We start from the raw sequence: 18,238 nt of genomic DNA on the forward strand, positions 1-18,238 counted from the left end.
AAAATTTTGAAAAAACGAATTTTCAAAAGATTTAGCCTTACATCTTATTAGATATTTCTAGTGGATTTTTTACTTTAAAAAAATAATTTTTTTTGATCTGGAATAAATTTTGTATTTAATAAATCCAGCAATCAAAATTTTCAAGTGGTCTATTTAATTCTAATTAGGGTCAGATTCAATTCAATAAATGTCAGATTAAATTAAATTTTTTTTTTTAAATATATCTTTATAAATTATAGTTCATGTGTTATTCTGATGTATGAGCTATATTGCTGTACAGTTACATTAAAAACCATTCGCTAGTTTTTGCATGAAAGCGTAACAAACAAACAAACATCCTTACTTTCACATTTATAATATATAGGCGATATATAAATGGCATAATAACATTTACAGTAGATTTTGATACAGTTTTTTTAAATCAAGATAAGAAGGTTTTTTTGAATAGGATGTGTTCTTGAAATAAAAAAATATTATTGATTATAAGTATGATATTGACCATGATAAGTTTTGTGTTTTATTGATTAAATATTAAATCAGCTGTTCCATTTTTATGCAACCTTATAAAAGATTGATAATAATAATTTATAAATTCACAATCTGACATGGATTTCAAGATATTTAATGGAAATATTTGATTTTTAGTATAATTTCATAAATTATAAAAATCAGTTATTAAAATTATTGTCTAATTGAGAAGAAAAATGAATTTCATAGCCTTTGATGATAAATAAGTGTTTGTTTCCTTATAGTCTTGTAAAAAAATTTTGGTTTATATGCACAGTATATACATATAAACCAAATACATGCTTTGTAGTCATTAGTCAAGTAATGTATTATTTATAGCTTTACAATACCACGCAACTACAAAAATATATAATATATTGTGTGCAACTGATGCTTGTAAATTTGATAATATAGATATCGCTCTTCAATCATCAATACTCGAACTATAGTCGTCTTTGTTCATAAAATGATGGATCTTCGATGAACTCATAATTAAATTAAAATTTTGTTTTTATGTCATCGACAACCTTATATTTTTATGGCATTATTATAAACTACAAGATTGTCTAAATATTTTAGATAGTTTTTTATCACAATTTCTAGATTTTTTGATAAAGAAATAACCAATTGAAAAGGATAGCCTATATGATTAATCATTTTATCAGCCAACTTTGAACGATAAAATAATAAATATCTGGATGACCGAGCTTTGCTCGGTATTCTTAAAAAGACACAAATTTTATCACTACTAGAAGACCGTTTTAAATGTCTCCACACAAATACCAATTTGAATGTCCCGGTAATGTATTTTATTTCATTAACTACGATATACACCAATGGATGTCAGGAAGAGTCATATTTTGCGATGTATGTTTCAGTTTTTCATGAAAAAACGAATAAAACGGCGTTTTTTTTAAATGAAACCTTGTTAGATCGACTTATCGCCCCAAAAAACCCCTACATACTCATTTTCATGAAAATCGTTGGAGCCATTTCCAAGATCGTTGATATATATATATATACAAGAATTGCTCGTTTAAATATATAAGATAAAAAGCACGATGAAATAGGAATTTTTTGTGATTTTTGGAAACTTTGTTAATAAAAAAATGTATTTATAAAGTTGTATTGAAGTATTATTCAATCCTTGCATATACTCCTTAATAAAATTATTGTTCACATGTTTTTCAAAACTGGCTTAACTAGAACAAGAGATGTAAACAGAAAATAAGTTGAATGTTGAATAAATAAGTGGAAAGCAAATAATAAAAATTTATTCAAGGATGTTTACAGAAAACTAAGGATGTATGCAATTTTTATAAAAACAAGTGAAAACATACAATTGACTGAGTTAATTGTTGAAATACCATGTATATAGACAGTGTTGATTACTCTGTCACATTACACATAGGTTCATGTGACACATATATAACTGATATTCCCATATAATATATTCTATACAATTTGCGCATAATTTGTGCTCTCACGGGTAAACAGTGATGTTTACGAAAAAATGTTTCAAACAAAAGTTGTTTATTTTTTTACAAGGAACATTTTTTTACATTTAAACTTATGTTCTATCTCTAACGGTTTACAAGATGGGTCCTACGAACCCAAGACCCAATTGAATTATGTTGCTCATTTACGAACTCGACTTCACTTTCAGCTTGATATCTCGCTTCGTTTTTTAGTAATCGTGATGACAGACGACAGACAGACAACCGGAAATGGACTAATTAGGTGATTTTATGAACACCTATACCAAAATTTTGTTTATATCATCAATACTTTTAAGCGTTACAAACTTGGGACTAAACATAGTATACTTTGGTATATTACATATATGCATGGTATAAAAATATTCGTAGGATGAATGATTAAACAATATACACATCAAGGTGCATTAGGCAACAGACGAGCGTGCAGGCGTTATTAACACATAATTTTTCTTCAATGTTTAAATTTATCCCACACAAAAATAGGTGTCACTACAACGTCATTTTGACGTAGGTAAGTAAGTGTAGACATATAAATACTATTTAGTTCATTGTAGGTGTGACGATTTTTGTCGAATAGACATAAGTTAAAATGTTAAGAAAATGACTATTATTGTTCATCTATAAACTATGATAGTAGTAAGACAAAATTTACTATTTATAAATTTTAATTCACACGCAATTAGTCTTTTTATGCCGGATGTCTCAAATAGTTGTAATCAGGGCCGGATTTAAATTTCTGCCGCCCTGGGGCACTTTAGAAAATGCCGCCCTATGACTGAAATTTTATTTTAATAGTTTTGATATCTTATTTTAAAAAAAATAGAATAACTAATTAATTGCAGAAAATTTATTATGTATTACATATTATTTATTACTGTTCTTTTAAATTAAAATTAATTAGTATTATTTGATAATTCTCCAATTTTAGGAAAATTCATTGATCAATTAAAGTTTCTGTTATCAAAAAGACACAAAAAAAGAAAGATACATAATTTGAAAATATTTTTAATTCTTCAAAAAAAGTATATTAATTTATCAATTCCAGAAAATAAAAATATCAAATTTTATTTTTGCAAACCTTTATGGAAATAAATTAATTAAACTATTTTAATAGTTTTCACTTAAATTTCCCATATTATAATATACAAAATTTTGATTTGATACATAATGCATAAATTATATTTCTTGAAAAATAAAATGTTTATTTAAAAGAATTAGTTAATTATATATTGTATAGAAAATATTTTCTCACATTCCAAATTTTGCCGCCCTAGAAAATTTGCCGCCCTGGGCACTAGCCCCGACTGCCCCTAGTGTAAATCCACCACTGGTTGTAATAAGGTATTTATTTAGATCTACGCATGCCGACTGCGGCGCCAACTTTAATATACATGGGAATCAATTTTTTTCTGGCAAATAAAATTATATATAATTATATGGAAAAATTTTTTATATTTATAAAGAAAAAAAAGTATTTAATTATTTTTAAATATTTTGTAATTCTAATCAAGTTTGAATCGTATTTCCACAGGGCTGAGAATATGGAAACTTTTTTCGTTAAAAAGAAATTGTCGATATCTTGAGCCATCTCCCTTCTTTAAAGTGTACATTTATTAAACAAGATTTAATCAATTAATGTTTAAGAAAAAACATTTCCATAACAAAAGAGATTCCTTTTTGATTGAAGTATGTTTTGCAGCAGCAAAATATGTCCTCAAATTATTCAACCTAACAAATCAGTGCAAAATATCTGAAGGTTCAACCAAATAAAGAAATTTAAAAGATATGGTTCTGAAAAATAAAACGGCATATACACCAGGAAAACTTTCGAATGTGAAGAGTGATATTATATTTTTATTATGGCATAATTTCAAATATTAGTTCTTTCTGGCCCTTCGCATATCAAATCAAAAAATCAGCATGGACACACTTTTTCGACAATTTGAAATAGCCATACCTCCCAAAACTTACAGATTTACTTAATTTTGAAATTTAAAGTGAGTTTGTGACGTTTTTCACTGCTTTAAGAAATCGTCAAAATTTTAGAAAACTAGTACAAACAGTAGCAGGAAGCGATGTAAAGCTGCTTTTTTGGTATTATATTCCGACCCTTATGGGAGTGTGAAATTATATTTTGAAGCAAAAAAGTTGTCCTACCTACGTAATGCGTGAAAAACTGATAAAAGTCCGAAAATTTGGAGCACAACTTTTTTTATCTTGCACACTTCCCTAAGTGCTTCAAATAACATACCAAAAAAGCAGCTTAATTACATGGCGTTTTGTAATTTTAATGTAGATTTTGACTGACCGCAATAATATTATATCATTATATTCGAATGTATGTGTAATCTTAACGTAGCACAACGTTTACATGTTCTTGAAACACCCTGTCCTGTACTATATTTTAAAATATACTTTACATATTGCGCGCCAGCGACAGAAAGCACGTGCTTCTACTATAGTCACACTTCAAATACATAAGTTTAATTAATATTTATATACATTTCGTTTCTCCTGTATAGTGTTTTAAATCATCATCATACAATCTCAACGTATCAATTGTTATGATTTAGTTTGATAAAAATGTGTCTAGCTTCTATTTTATTGGCAACTTTTAATATTTAAATGTATACATGGTGATTACGGAATATTTTAATGAACTCTTCTCCGATTAAAATCAATTTCCTTGATAATTAAAAAACTTGCAATTAAAAGCGTCTTGATCGTCCGGTGGTTATAGGCTATGTACACTCACTGTCAGAAAAACTGCCACAGTTAAAACATTCTAAGCGTACGCATCATATGTTATATGTTATAATAGTAACACTTAGAATGTTTTAAAACGAGCATTTTTTGTGACATTGAGTATACATTAAAAATAATATGGTGCCTGCTAGAGCAGGGCTTCTTAAACTTTTGTAATTCACGACCCCATTTATGATTGCGAGTTTCTTGACGACCCCATACAAATATAAAAGAAAAATAAACTAATATTTTTTGATGATTTATTTATTAGGTAACAATATACATATAAATATGAAAATATATAAGTTTAGAATTCTTTTTGAAACATACAAAAATCTAAAATTAAAAATTGCACAAAAAATAATAAAATTGTATTCATTATAGTTTCAAAAATAAAAGTGAATTCTGACCGTCTTAATTCTCTCGAATATATTCAAGTAGTTGCGTGGTAAATATTAAATTAAAGTATAAGTTAAAAATTTAATGAGATAGATGTGCCTGTTTTTTATTGCATAACAAATCAAATTTTGGTGGAATGTTTAAAACTGCTGGACGTAAGACCCCTTCAACATTTTTTATCGCTGAACGATATTGGGATTTAATATGTGTTAAAGCTGTTTCTTCAGCATTAATACCTAGAAATTTTGTTGATAATTATTTCTCGGGATTATTTCGGCTTTTAGAGATTGACAAAAATAAATTTATATTTTTTATTAATTCCAATAACATTTCATAATTCATAGTAAATGTTATTCAAGTTATTATAATACTCTTAATAGAGAAATGCAGGTACAAACAATCTTTCCGAACTAGAAGATTTTATGATATATTTATCTACGATAATAACAATAATTTTACAAGTTAAAAAACATTTTCTGTTAAATTGTATTTTTACCTCTCGCGACCCCAGAATTTTGCTACGCGACCCCAAATGGGGTCGCGACCCATAGTTTAAGAAGCCCTGTGCTAGAGGATATAAAGTTATGATCGAAAACAAATTTCGATTTAATGACAATGTATTTCGTATGAATTCAAAGGGTGTAATTAGCACTTACAAAAATATATGTATTGTTATACTTAATCACAAAATTATAACCGGAAATTATGTAGTTCCCTCCAAGCTACTAAACTATTTTTTATAATTTGACAAATGAGGTATCGTTAAAAGCGTCTTGATCGTCCGGTGGTTGTAAGCTATGTGACATCACATTTAATTGAATATGGCTCCCTCTAAAGAACATAAAGTCATTAACTAAAAATAAATTTTATTTCATAATACCGTGTTAGGTATCAAATAAAAATGCGTAATTAACACTTTTCAAATATATACATACATACATGTATACTCTATCACGAAATTATTACCCTAAATAAAATAAAGTTCAAAAACTAAAACACCGACAACTAAAAAATCACGATCTTAAAAGTATGAAAAAAATAAATTTTAAATTTTATTCGTAGCATCAATATTTTTAAGCGCTACAAACTTGAGACTAAACTTATACTTTGATATATATTACATATATACAGATAAAAATGTAAAACATTCAATCAACACATGGTATATAAAATTTAATTAATACAACTATCGTTAAAATACATGTATATATATTATGCATAGTATAACAGAGTCGACCCATATTTTATAATATGATAGATTATTTATAGCGACATTTTATAAATAATTTCAAGTTATGTACGCTAATGGAATTTAAATTTTATATATCTACTGTCTTGTCTCCTTTATTTTAAGACGATCCTTCATTACCTTAGTCGGCGCGCGGTGTGTTTGAATGTTACTTTTACTAATCTACTAACACATACATGAATGTTTGGCAGACTGAAGAAATAGATCACGTATTTTGATGCAAATCACGAAAAAAAAAATGTGATGAATATACTTTCTTTAATTGTAACATCATAATTTTACAAATGGTTTTTAGAACATCTACTACGCAAGAACTGTCTTTTTTTAAACCATAGTTTTTATACCATGTATATGAAATATACTAAGGTATACTAAGTTTAGTCCCAAGTTTGTAACGCTTAAAAATATTGATGCTGTGAACAAAATTTTGGTATAGGTGTACATAAAATCACCTACTTAGTCCATTTCCGGTTGTCTTTCTGTCTGTCATCACGATTACTCAAAAGCGAACAGAGACATCAAGCTGAAATTTTTAAAGCGTGCTGAGGACGTAAAAAGTGTGGTCGAGTTCGGAAACGAGCAACATAGGTCAATTGGGTCTTGTAAACCGAGATAGAACAAAAGTCTAAATGTAAAAAATGTTCCTGATAAAAAAATAAATAAATTTTTGTTTGAAATATTTTTTCGTAAACATCATTGTTTACCCATGAGAGCGCATATTATGAGCAAATTGTAGTATTATATGGGTATATCGGTTATATGTGTGTGACATGTATGTATGTGTAATGTTACAGAGTAATCAACACTGTCTATATATGCATAAAAGTGCGTTAATTAAAAATCATAGGTACCTTTAATACCGATAACATAACCGATTTAACATAAGTATGTAGACGTTTTTTTAAGCTTCAATTTGTAAGTAAATGAATCATAAATAAATTTTTAGTGCACAAGAAATATTTTATATATAGGAAATTGTAAATTTGCCAATTTTTTCTCTTTATATACTTTTGTGAATATATATAATAAAAAATCTTTTTAATCAATTTATAACAAAGACTTTTTAGCCTAAACTATTATAAATAAACTATTAGTGCACTGTTTTATTTTATGGGATGCAAAAATAAATAGGTCAAGTATAAAAAATTATTACCAAATTAATTTATTTACAACTTGTCAAATTTTTAAGATGGTTATAACTGATAAGAACTGATGTCATTTTAAATTTGGCAAGTTGAAAATTAATATTTGAAAAGCATGGAATTCGACATGCACTTGATCCAGAATGAAATAATTATTGTTGATTGAAAAAGACATTACATGAAATCATTGTCAAGCAAAATCGAAAGATTATACGAATCTGATGATCCATCTATCTACATTTTTGCAGACCCGGAACATCGCTAATCTGTAGGTTTCAATCAGTTCAAAATCTACAGTAAAATATTATTTATGATTCAGTGAAAAAAACATCGAATGAGATTCTTCCTGGTATCTTAAAATAGATGTAATAAATGTTTTTTTTTTTAATTTTAAATTATTGGAACGGAACCCTATATAAATAAAGTATTTATTAAATAAAAAATTACACCTGTTGGAAAATTTTTTTTAAAAATAATTTAATACAATTTATGTTTACCATTAAATTATTAAAATCGATGATAATAATAATACTATGATAGTTTTTGAGAACTTAGGGCAGTATTCTGGTCTAGAAATTTGAATTTGATTTTTTCTGTGTGCATATTTTCAAAGGTTAGTTAAACGAATTTTTCAAAATTCAAATTATTTGGTGCCAAACACATACATAAGAAAACAACAGTGGCTTCTTTCAAAATATTTATCATTTGACTGAACAATATAGTTATTTGTTTATTATTTATTTCGAGGCTATCAATTTAAGTAATTGGTTTTTTTTACTGTTTTCTTCACAACTCAATTCCATTATTCCTGATTTTCGATACGAAAACATCCAAGGTGAATATTTATTTATTTAAGAATGTGTCATACACATACAAAATGTGTACAAAGTGGTGCATACAAATATTGCACACACACACAATATTAAGTTTCATGGGGTAAATTTTTAAATTCATTATCGCTACAAATTGTTAAGAGTTAACATCCAAATTTTGTACGGTGGCTAATATTATTATAAAATCAGAATGTCTTAATAAATTTTAAATATGAGTCCCAAATTCAGGATCGATGCTTCGTCTACCATTTTCAACAGCGTAGCGTCCATAACCGGCTCAGTAGTTCAAGCAGCGAAAATGTTAACAAAAATAGTTAGTGGGGTGGGAAATTGACCACACTATCATCGCTTGGATAAGAACGAAGTAACCAACTCCACCCACATCATTAAATTAATTGAATGTGTGACTGAATATTCGAATAAGTTAAATAAATAAAGATTAAAAATAATGATGGCCTCTTATAGATGTGGTCTGAGAAACGGAGGTCAAACCACTTTATTATTATTAATTTGAAATATGAACAATTGTACATTTGGCTTAGCTTCTGATTACCAATGTTTAAATCTGATACTTTGCACAAACGATCCGTGCCGTCAGTGGCGGATTAAGGTGTAGACTGGGTTGCAAAAAATATGCCAATTTATGGACGCGAATTCAACAATTTGTTTGGCCTTCAGTATATCTACAGATTTTAACTATTCACGACAGTCGACTAGACAACATAAAATAAATCTTAAATATGCCATACCTATATTACCAGTATTTCAACAAGAAAGAGACATTTGTTTAACTATCTACTACTACAATAAAATCGTTTTCCGTCCGTTTATACTCAAAAATATAGGATTCTATACCAAAGTATCCTAAAATGGATACTTTAGATAATACCTATGATACTTGAGTTATTTTGAAAGACTAAACGCCTAAACGAATGAACCGATTTTGATTTTTTTTTCTTTTGAAAGATAATTTCAATGTAGTTTCAAAATCGACACAGTTTGGAAAAGGCTTTAAGGAAAAACCTACTTCAATGGAAAGTGTTCTTAGATATGTTTCAAGTGCGAGTTTATGGTTTCGTACCCGAAAAATTTGTCGGGGGGTTTCTTAAACTTTTTAAATTATTTATTTAAATTTAATTTATGAAACCCTTCCCATTTTTATCAACGAATGAAAAAAACAACGAGTATCGAAGCTACGTTCAATTCACAGCAAGAAAACACACCCATAACACCTCTTTCTTATACGCATTGCTTAATGTATACATACGTACTCTCTCATACTCATGGAAGATATAAATTAAACAATCAGTTTAATAAAGATTATAATTATTATTTTACAAAAAAAAAATAGAAATTAAAATTATAATATCTACGTTTTTTTCTAACTTTGGAATTTGTGCAAAGTCATTATATTTTAACTTGACACGTATTTAATCATAAAATTTTCATTTTCGTCTCAAGGTGGAATATGATCAATGATATATTAAATTGGCAGAAATATTTTAATATATTTTGCAAAAAAAATGTTATTTAATGTAAGGGGTGTGGAAAACTATACGCTTTATCTCTTTATTTGAAAAAGGGTTCAGAATTTAATAAGGTTTTATCATCTCAGGAAAGGATCAACTTTTGTAAATTAAAAGAAACACAACAATTTGTAGCCTAAATGTGGTGCAGTTAAACCTGGCAATTCATCGACAGAGTTTTGGGTTGCTGAAGGTTTTAGACAAACAAATCATTTACCTCCTCATAGTTCATACTTAAGCTACATTCAAAGTTTGCCCTTCATAACTATATACATTTTTACTACAACATAATGAAATTATCGATTTCTTTTCGCAACGAAAGACCGCTATCTACCCGTATGATAAGGTATATTCTCATACTTGATCAAAGTCATTTTTTATTCTACAAGCATGATAAAGAAAAATGTAAAAATTAATCAAACATGCGGATATTTACAATACAAGAATTGTCTTTTTTTATTGATAAAACAAGCCAGATAAAAATTACATAAATTTTTTTAACTAGTTATTATTATTTATTACGTATATTATTGCTTCTAGACATGTGTGGTCTTATTTTATTAATAAATTAATTCAGTGGATAATTCGTATTATTAACAGAATTTATTTTATAATTATTAATTAAATTAATTATTTAAAACAGAAAAAAAATTGTATTATCAGTATGTGTGTAGTAAAAATGTGTAGTAAATACTAATTTATTTATTAATCAAATTAAATAAAAGAAAAAAAGTATTTACAGTTAAGATAATAAACGTAAAGAATTATATTGATTAGAAAAAAACCATGTGTGGTTTCAGAATTTTATGGTTTTGCTGAGACAGATTTCCTGTTCGGTATCCCACAATTCCCTTAGTCTAGAAGGAAGTATTTAAATGGATTTTTATTTTCGTTACTATGATGTACTAAACTTGCAACAATTTTCATATATTTCTTTGTGATATTATAATTGCATAATCGTTGATAATGTTTAAAAAATCGAAAAAAAATTTTTATCTCCAATTTATTAATACTCAGTATATAAGGTAATTTTGACCTAAAAAGTACAAAAATCGGGTGCATTTATTGACTGATCGAGTAGTTTCTGAGATACATGCTAAAATCGATCCAAATATTGCGATATCTCAGAAACTCTGCATCCAATCATTAAATTAACGTAATTGTCTCCTACCATGAGCTCATATTATCATTTACGGAATTGCGAAACCCTTTAATGTTTTATTTTCATATATGCTTAGATATTTTATTTATGGCATGGTGATGTATAGATATTTTACATGGAAAGTACATAAAAATATTCGACTTTGATAAGAGTTGTGAAATTATAAAAACCTTGATAAAATAAATAATCACAGTAACATGTGGCAAATTTTTAATATCGACATATGTTATCCAATATACATAAATATTAAAAATCCATATTGTGGGTGTCAAAATCGTAAAAACACTCTTAAAACAATTACTTGAGACTCAAGACCGTAGAAAATTCAATGATATGGAATGCTTATTATTTTATAGATGACTTATGATAACGTCAATTTTGAATTATTATAGTTATGGATCCTAAACCCATGATAAAATAAGTGAAAACAAACAATTGACTGAGTTAATTCTTGAAATACCATGTATAGATAATGTTGATGACGCAATCGTTGGTTTTTTTACGTCATGTAAGTAAAGAAAGGTAGCCACTCTTAGATAGCCACACAATCATAATTAATATTTCCATTTAATGCATACTATAAAATTTGCACCTAATTTGCGCCCTCGTGGGTAAACAGTGACGTTTACGAAAAAATATTTTCAACAAAAGTTGTTTATTTTTTTATAAGGAACAATTTTTACATTTAAACTTTTGTTCTATCTCTAACGGTTTACAAGATGGATCCTATGGACCCAAGACTTAGTTGATCTATGTTGCTAATTTTCGAACTCGACCTCACTTTTTACTATAAAAATTTCAGTTTGATATCAGTTTTCGTTTTTGAGTTATTGTGTCCACAAACGGACAGACCGACAGACGAACAATCGGAAATGGACTAATTAGGAGATTTTATGATCACATATACTAAAATTTTGTTCATAGCATCAATATTTTTAGGCGTTATAAACTTGGGACTAAACTAAGTATACACAAATTTGTTTTTGTGGTTGATTTTTAACTTATTATAGTCTGGTTTTTCCAAAAAAGTGTTATTCAAACTTGTGCTTAAAATAGAATGCATTCAAAATTAACTATTAATATATGCATAAAAATATTATGGAGTTATTTTTTAATGCATATAATTATTTTAAGAACAATTTTAACTTTGAATAACAATTTTTTGGAAAACCCAGGCTATAATAAGTACAGCCACAAAAGCGAATATAAACATTTTTGGTAAGGAATCATTTTATTATTATCACTATTTTTTTTTAATATGTTGTTTAATATAATATGTTGTTTGTTCTATGTAATTAGAATTGGCTAATTATTATTGGTAGAAAATAAAACTGATTAACTTAATTAATGTTTGAATAAAATCAATAGTTTTATTAAATTAGTAGTAACACACTAAAAAATTTTATCTGAGTTCCAATTACATAATTGCGTAGTTGAACAAAATTTAATTTATCACTGTCATTTGCGAAAGTTCCAAAAACAAAAGTTCATAAATTTTAAGGATCAAAGCCGTAATATTTAAAATCCAAAATGTAATATTAATTTTTACGAAACATTAAAAAAGCGATGTTGATATTTTTTATTGTGGTATAGTGGAACCTCGATAAGTCGACCCTCAAAAAAAAAGCAAAAATTTAAGTTAATGAGTTTTCGACTTAAGAAGAGGTTCGCGATACAGAGGATTTCATTGCTTTCCAGCACATCTGGTACCAATAAAAAGGCACCTTGCCACACAGAACGTGAAAACATGGCTTTTTGTGAGAACAATTAGGTGGAATGATAATTTCGCGCTTCGGACCGATGAGTGTTCCGCGTTGATACTGTGGCATCATACTCCTAGACATTTTCTTTTGGGATACTGTAAATATCAAAGCCTAAATGGGTAAGCCTTGTACGATTGAGCAACTGGAAGCCGACATTATCCACAAAAATCATTCGAAATGCTCGGACGCGTCATTAAAAATTGGACTTTATTCTCCAAATACCACTCGAAATGTACATATTTTTTTAGGTTTGAAGAAAGTACCCCAAGTATCAAATGAATCACCCATTATCAATACATAGCATCCGTCTTAATAAATCAATCAATCATTCCAATATTAACTAAAACAATTGATGTAAAATCGTTCTCATGAACTCGTAAAATAAATAAACAAAATAGTAACTTTCATTGAATACGTTAAAATAAAAATCAATGTTAAATAGTGATGTATTTTAATATACCTAATATTTTAATAATCAGGGCGCCGAACCACCTTTCGTATAGCTGACGAATATGGCGCAGACATTAACAACAATTTGGAGAAGGGTGTATGTGTGTGTGTGCGCGCTCGAGGTGGACAAGTATCGCGTGAACAAAAAATAATATCGACTTCGTTGGGATGCCGATCGAATTGTATTAGTGGTACTATCGTACGAAAAAAATTTCATAGCATTCAGTCGAGCCATTTGAGTAGGTTTTAAATTTTTTATTATTTAGTTGGGAAGTTATTCGAGTGGATCTCTAGATTCGCACTAGACTATATCCATGGCATCTTTATAACAATTTTTGACACTACTTTAGAGCTAAAAACCTTCGAAAATTATATAAAAATATGAAAAAGAGTCACCCTATTAGCTTAGTTGGTTAAGGCGTAACCAATTCCGTCCGCGGTATGCTTAGGTTAGCGGGTTCGATTTCCGCCGTCGCAACAAAATTAATTTAATTAATAGTTGTGATGGGCTGGTGTAGTGCATGGTATATGCATGAAGTAGGTGCATTCGGCCTCTGAAATTGAGGAGCTGATAAATGAAATTATCAGCGGAAAGATGGTAAAACACATATATATGGTATAACAATAGGCTCTATAACCTAACCTAACCATGTAAGAAAAACTTTGGTGCAAATTTGATATCCATTAGCTATAAAAAGTGGTTGGGCGCCTAGATTATATTAATATAAGTACTGTATAATAATACAACATTAGTTTTTCCATTTGCTTGTATTTATTTTATATATTTCTACTACTTATCTATTTCTGGATCGAATTTCATTCATTTGGATATTTTAAACATACTCACGTTCATTTACGTAAATATTGCATCAGATTCTATAGAATTAACAACGTACAACTAACTGTATTTTATTTCTGAAAACTTAAACAATAAATGCCTTTCTTATCTTTTTTTTTACCTGTGTCATCACACCTTTTTTATCTGAATAGGCAAAATTAAGTATGTATAATAATATTTTGCAGGTAACAAAAAAATGTGTACGCATAAATTTACATACATGAGATGGTATCAGGGAAAAAAACGGGATTGTCACATGTTGTTTTAATGCCAGTTTTTCGCTAACTATCACTTGCTTAATCCCGGTACCAGGATTCCAAATGCTGGAAACCTATTAGAGCTAGGTTAATTTTGATCAGAAATTTGAAGAGTATGACCCATATTTAGTAGGATTACATACTTGGTTTGTCAAAATTGTATAAAATTTGGATGTGATAGAGCAAAATTAAATTATTTGGATTTTGATAACGTCATAAAGTTAAAAAAAAGCGTCTTATTGATAACACAGGCTAATTTGATCCTATTTTATTCGAATTTTTTTGAAACCCACTAATATTGGGTCATTTTTTTCAGCTGTGATGCCAGTTCTTCGCTAGCTATCGTTTTTGTGCTTAATTCCGGGAACAGGATTTAAAATTCTAGCAACTTATTAGAGATAGGATAATTTTTATCAGAAATTCGAAAAGTATGACCCAAATTTAGTAGGATTACATACTTGGTTTATCAAAATTGGATAAAATTTGGGTGTGATAGAGCATAAATAAATTTTTTGGATTCCGATGACGTCGTAAAGTTAAATAAAAGCGATTTTTTTGATAAAACGAAAAACAGGCAAATTTGATCAGATTTTATTGGAATTTTTTTTGATACCCACTAATTTTGGGTCATTCATTTCAGCTGTGATGTCAGTTTTTCGCTAGCTATCACTAATGTGCTTAATACCGGGACAAGGATTCCACATTCTTGAAACCTATTAGAACTAGGTTAATTTTGATCTTGAATTTGAAAAGTGTGACCCAAATTTAGTAGGATTACATACTTGGTTTATCAAAATTTTCAGTATGGTACTTTTTGATTCCTTTTAATGGCAATACCTCCGATATGGCAATACTTGAATAAAGAAACCAAAAATATTTCGACGTTATACATATCTCGAATAATTTGGCTATAATTTACATTTTTTCAAAATAATTTTACGAACTTTCAAATTGTATTGCATTTTTTTAGACTGTCTTTGGTTTTTACCTGTACCTTCATACAATAAAAAAAATTTATATTGTTATTAAATATGCCAATATTTCAAGAAAAAAATAATAAATAATGCATAATTGAACTTTGTACATTTTATTTATTTTGAAAAATTTTTACTCAATATTTACATATTTTTATTATGAAACTAAATTTTTTTACATTTATTTAAAATTTTTGTGCATTTAACATAAGTCAAAGTCTTTCACACATGATTCGTACTTTTAAAAGTTTTTTCTATCTCAACACATTATACCACTTAATATATGAGGATAAGACTGTACACTTTAATGGAAAACGGACATTACGTATTTCCATTTGAAAAAATAGAAAGAAACGAAAAAAATTACACAAAAGCCGGGGCTCGAACTCGAGTTCATCATGTATGGCCTTATGGGAAGTACATACACAAAAATTTTGAAATCCATTGAAAATTGGTACGTAGCTTCAATTAGTGAATTTATTGATTATAATTTCATAATAAACCCATCCGATAATATTAAGGGGGTTAAATGGATCAATTAACGGGGAAATTTTATGTTTAGGTCTCAAAAAACGGAAATATTTGAAGAAAAATGCCTGCCATATTGTCCTTCAAGAACCTTTTTGTTTTTTTGAAACTTATTTGTAAAAATAATACAAGCACTGATATTCCACACTATATATAAATAGGGTATTTCAACAATTAATTCAATCAATTGTTTATTTTGACTTGAACCGACACCATAAATTTATTTCGAAGTGTAGTTTTATTTCCGATAAGGAAACGGAAGGATGACGCAATAGTTATAACTGAAGTCGTTTATAAAAATGCTAACAGACACGAAGTTTCCGGAAAATGAATTCAATATTTTTACTGTACATACGCACAGTAAATGAAAAGCTTTTAGAAACTTAAAGTAAATTAGTAAACGGAGAACTTCTCTTTTTTATCGCTTTTGTGCAAACGCGTTGCATAGTATACAAATTCGATTGATCATAACATGAAGAAAGGGATAAAATACCTGATTTTAGCATAATTTATGAATACCCATATTGTAGCGATGATTAATACTTTATTGGGTAGATTGTACTATATTTTGACCCTTCTGGCGTTGCAATTAAGTTAGACCGAAGGACTGAATTGTAAATCACTAAAAAATTTCAAATTAAAAGAAAAACTATGGACATTTTCCAAAATTCAGAAAAACAGCCAAAAATCGAATAAGAAAAACTTGCCAAACATATTTTTTAACTAGACAGAAAAAACACGCGCTTAAAAAATTTTTAAAAAAGATTTTAGAATGTAAATAAATGACCTAGACAATTCAAAAATTAAAATAGTTAAAAATCTTAATTTGATTGTATAGTGTAAAAATAATGTGTTAACCTTTTGACTATGTGTCTAGGTAGTAATTATTTTAAATATCCTTGAACTACTCTCTCCAACATATCATTTCATACTCATAAAAAAAAAAAACCAAGACAGCTTTTACCAAAAGATGAATAAAAAAAGGTTTAATGCAACATAATATCTCATAAATTATTAAAGCGAACCTTGAAATATTAGGGATTCCTTACTTTAAAAAAACTATTCCACACATTAATTGGCAAAACGCCTAACAACCGTAATCACAGCACGCATTAAATAATTTATTAATTTAACAAACAAAAAAAACGGTAAATTTCAATTAAAATTTAAGTAATAAACAATAATTAAATTGTTGAAAAAAAATTTCAAATCAATCAAATCATAACGGTTCAAAAATTTAATTAACAAACCTTTTAATCACTATTGTAAAAGCACAATAATTTAAAATTACCAAACATCAAAAATCAACCACGGTTATATGCAAATAAAACAATACTAATATCATGATGGTATTTATATCTCACCATCACGAAACACGAATAGTGAAAATATGATGCAACTTTTCGACCCTTTTACACAAAAATTCTATGCGGTCTACCTACCCCCTTCCATATAAACAAACACTAACAACTTTTAGAATACGAAAAGTAATGTAAAATTTTAAATATCATTTTTTTTCATTGTTAGACAACAATTTTTTCTTACAGACGCAATCCGACATGTTATAGAAAATAGTTTCTAAGACACATAAAAAATCAATTTTTCTATTGTCATTCTATATTATTAAAACTATATACAATCAAACTTTCAATCTATCTATACACGTGTTTAAATATCGAATTACATTATTAGAATAAAATTTTAAAAATAATAAATGAACATACCGTTTTATAATTAAAAATCAATATCCATAAAACATTTACAACAATATTTAATTGATATTCACTTAAAAATAAATAATTTTATTATAAAGATTTCAATGTTGATATTTATAAATATATTCGTATGGTAGTTTATATGAATGAAGCACATGCAAAACTGTCGACGTCTGAAAAGAAACCGCCACGATAAATGTGAACTATATAGCGCATGCGTTTAATAGTATGGTATTGCGCCCTTGAGTTTATTCATCATGCAGCATGTGTGTTTTAAAAGATGCCGTCGTTAAAACATTATGATGTAACAATAATTGCAGGTGAAATAATCGTGATATATGTTACCTGCAGAACTAATATTGTTATTATGTAAATTTTGTTGAAGCCAATTTTTTTTTATAGTAAAATAGAATCATGCTGTACCTATACATTGTTGATAATTATACATCATTGATTACATGCGTGCGTTTATTAACCAACACTGACCATATCAAACCGGTTTGTTCTCATTTAACTATCGTAATGAAAAAAAAGGCCGGTGTTTTTTGGCACTTAAAACTCATGCATTCTCTTTATTCCATCTTATGCTAAAAAAGGCATAAAAGTGGTAACAATCAATTACGTATTTGAATATTTTATCATTTAAAATCC

Source organism: Chrysoperla carnea, chromosome 3 (assembly GCF_905475395.1).
Source record: "Chrysoperla carnea chromosome 3, inChrCarn1.1, whole genome shotgun sequence".
Taxonomy (NCBI): Eukaryota; Metazoa; Arthropoda; class Insecta; order Neuroptera; family Chrysopidae; genus Chrysoperla; species Chrysoperla carnea.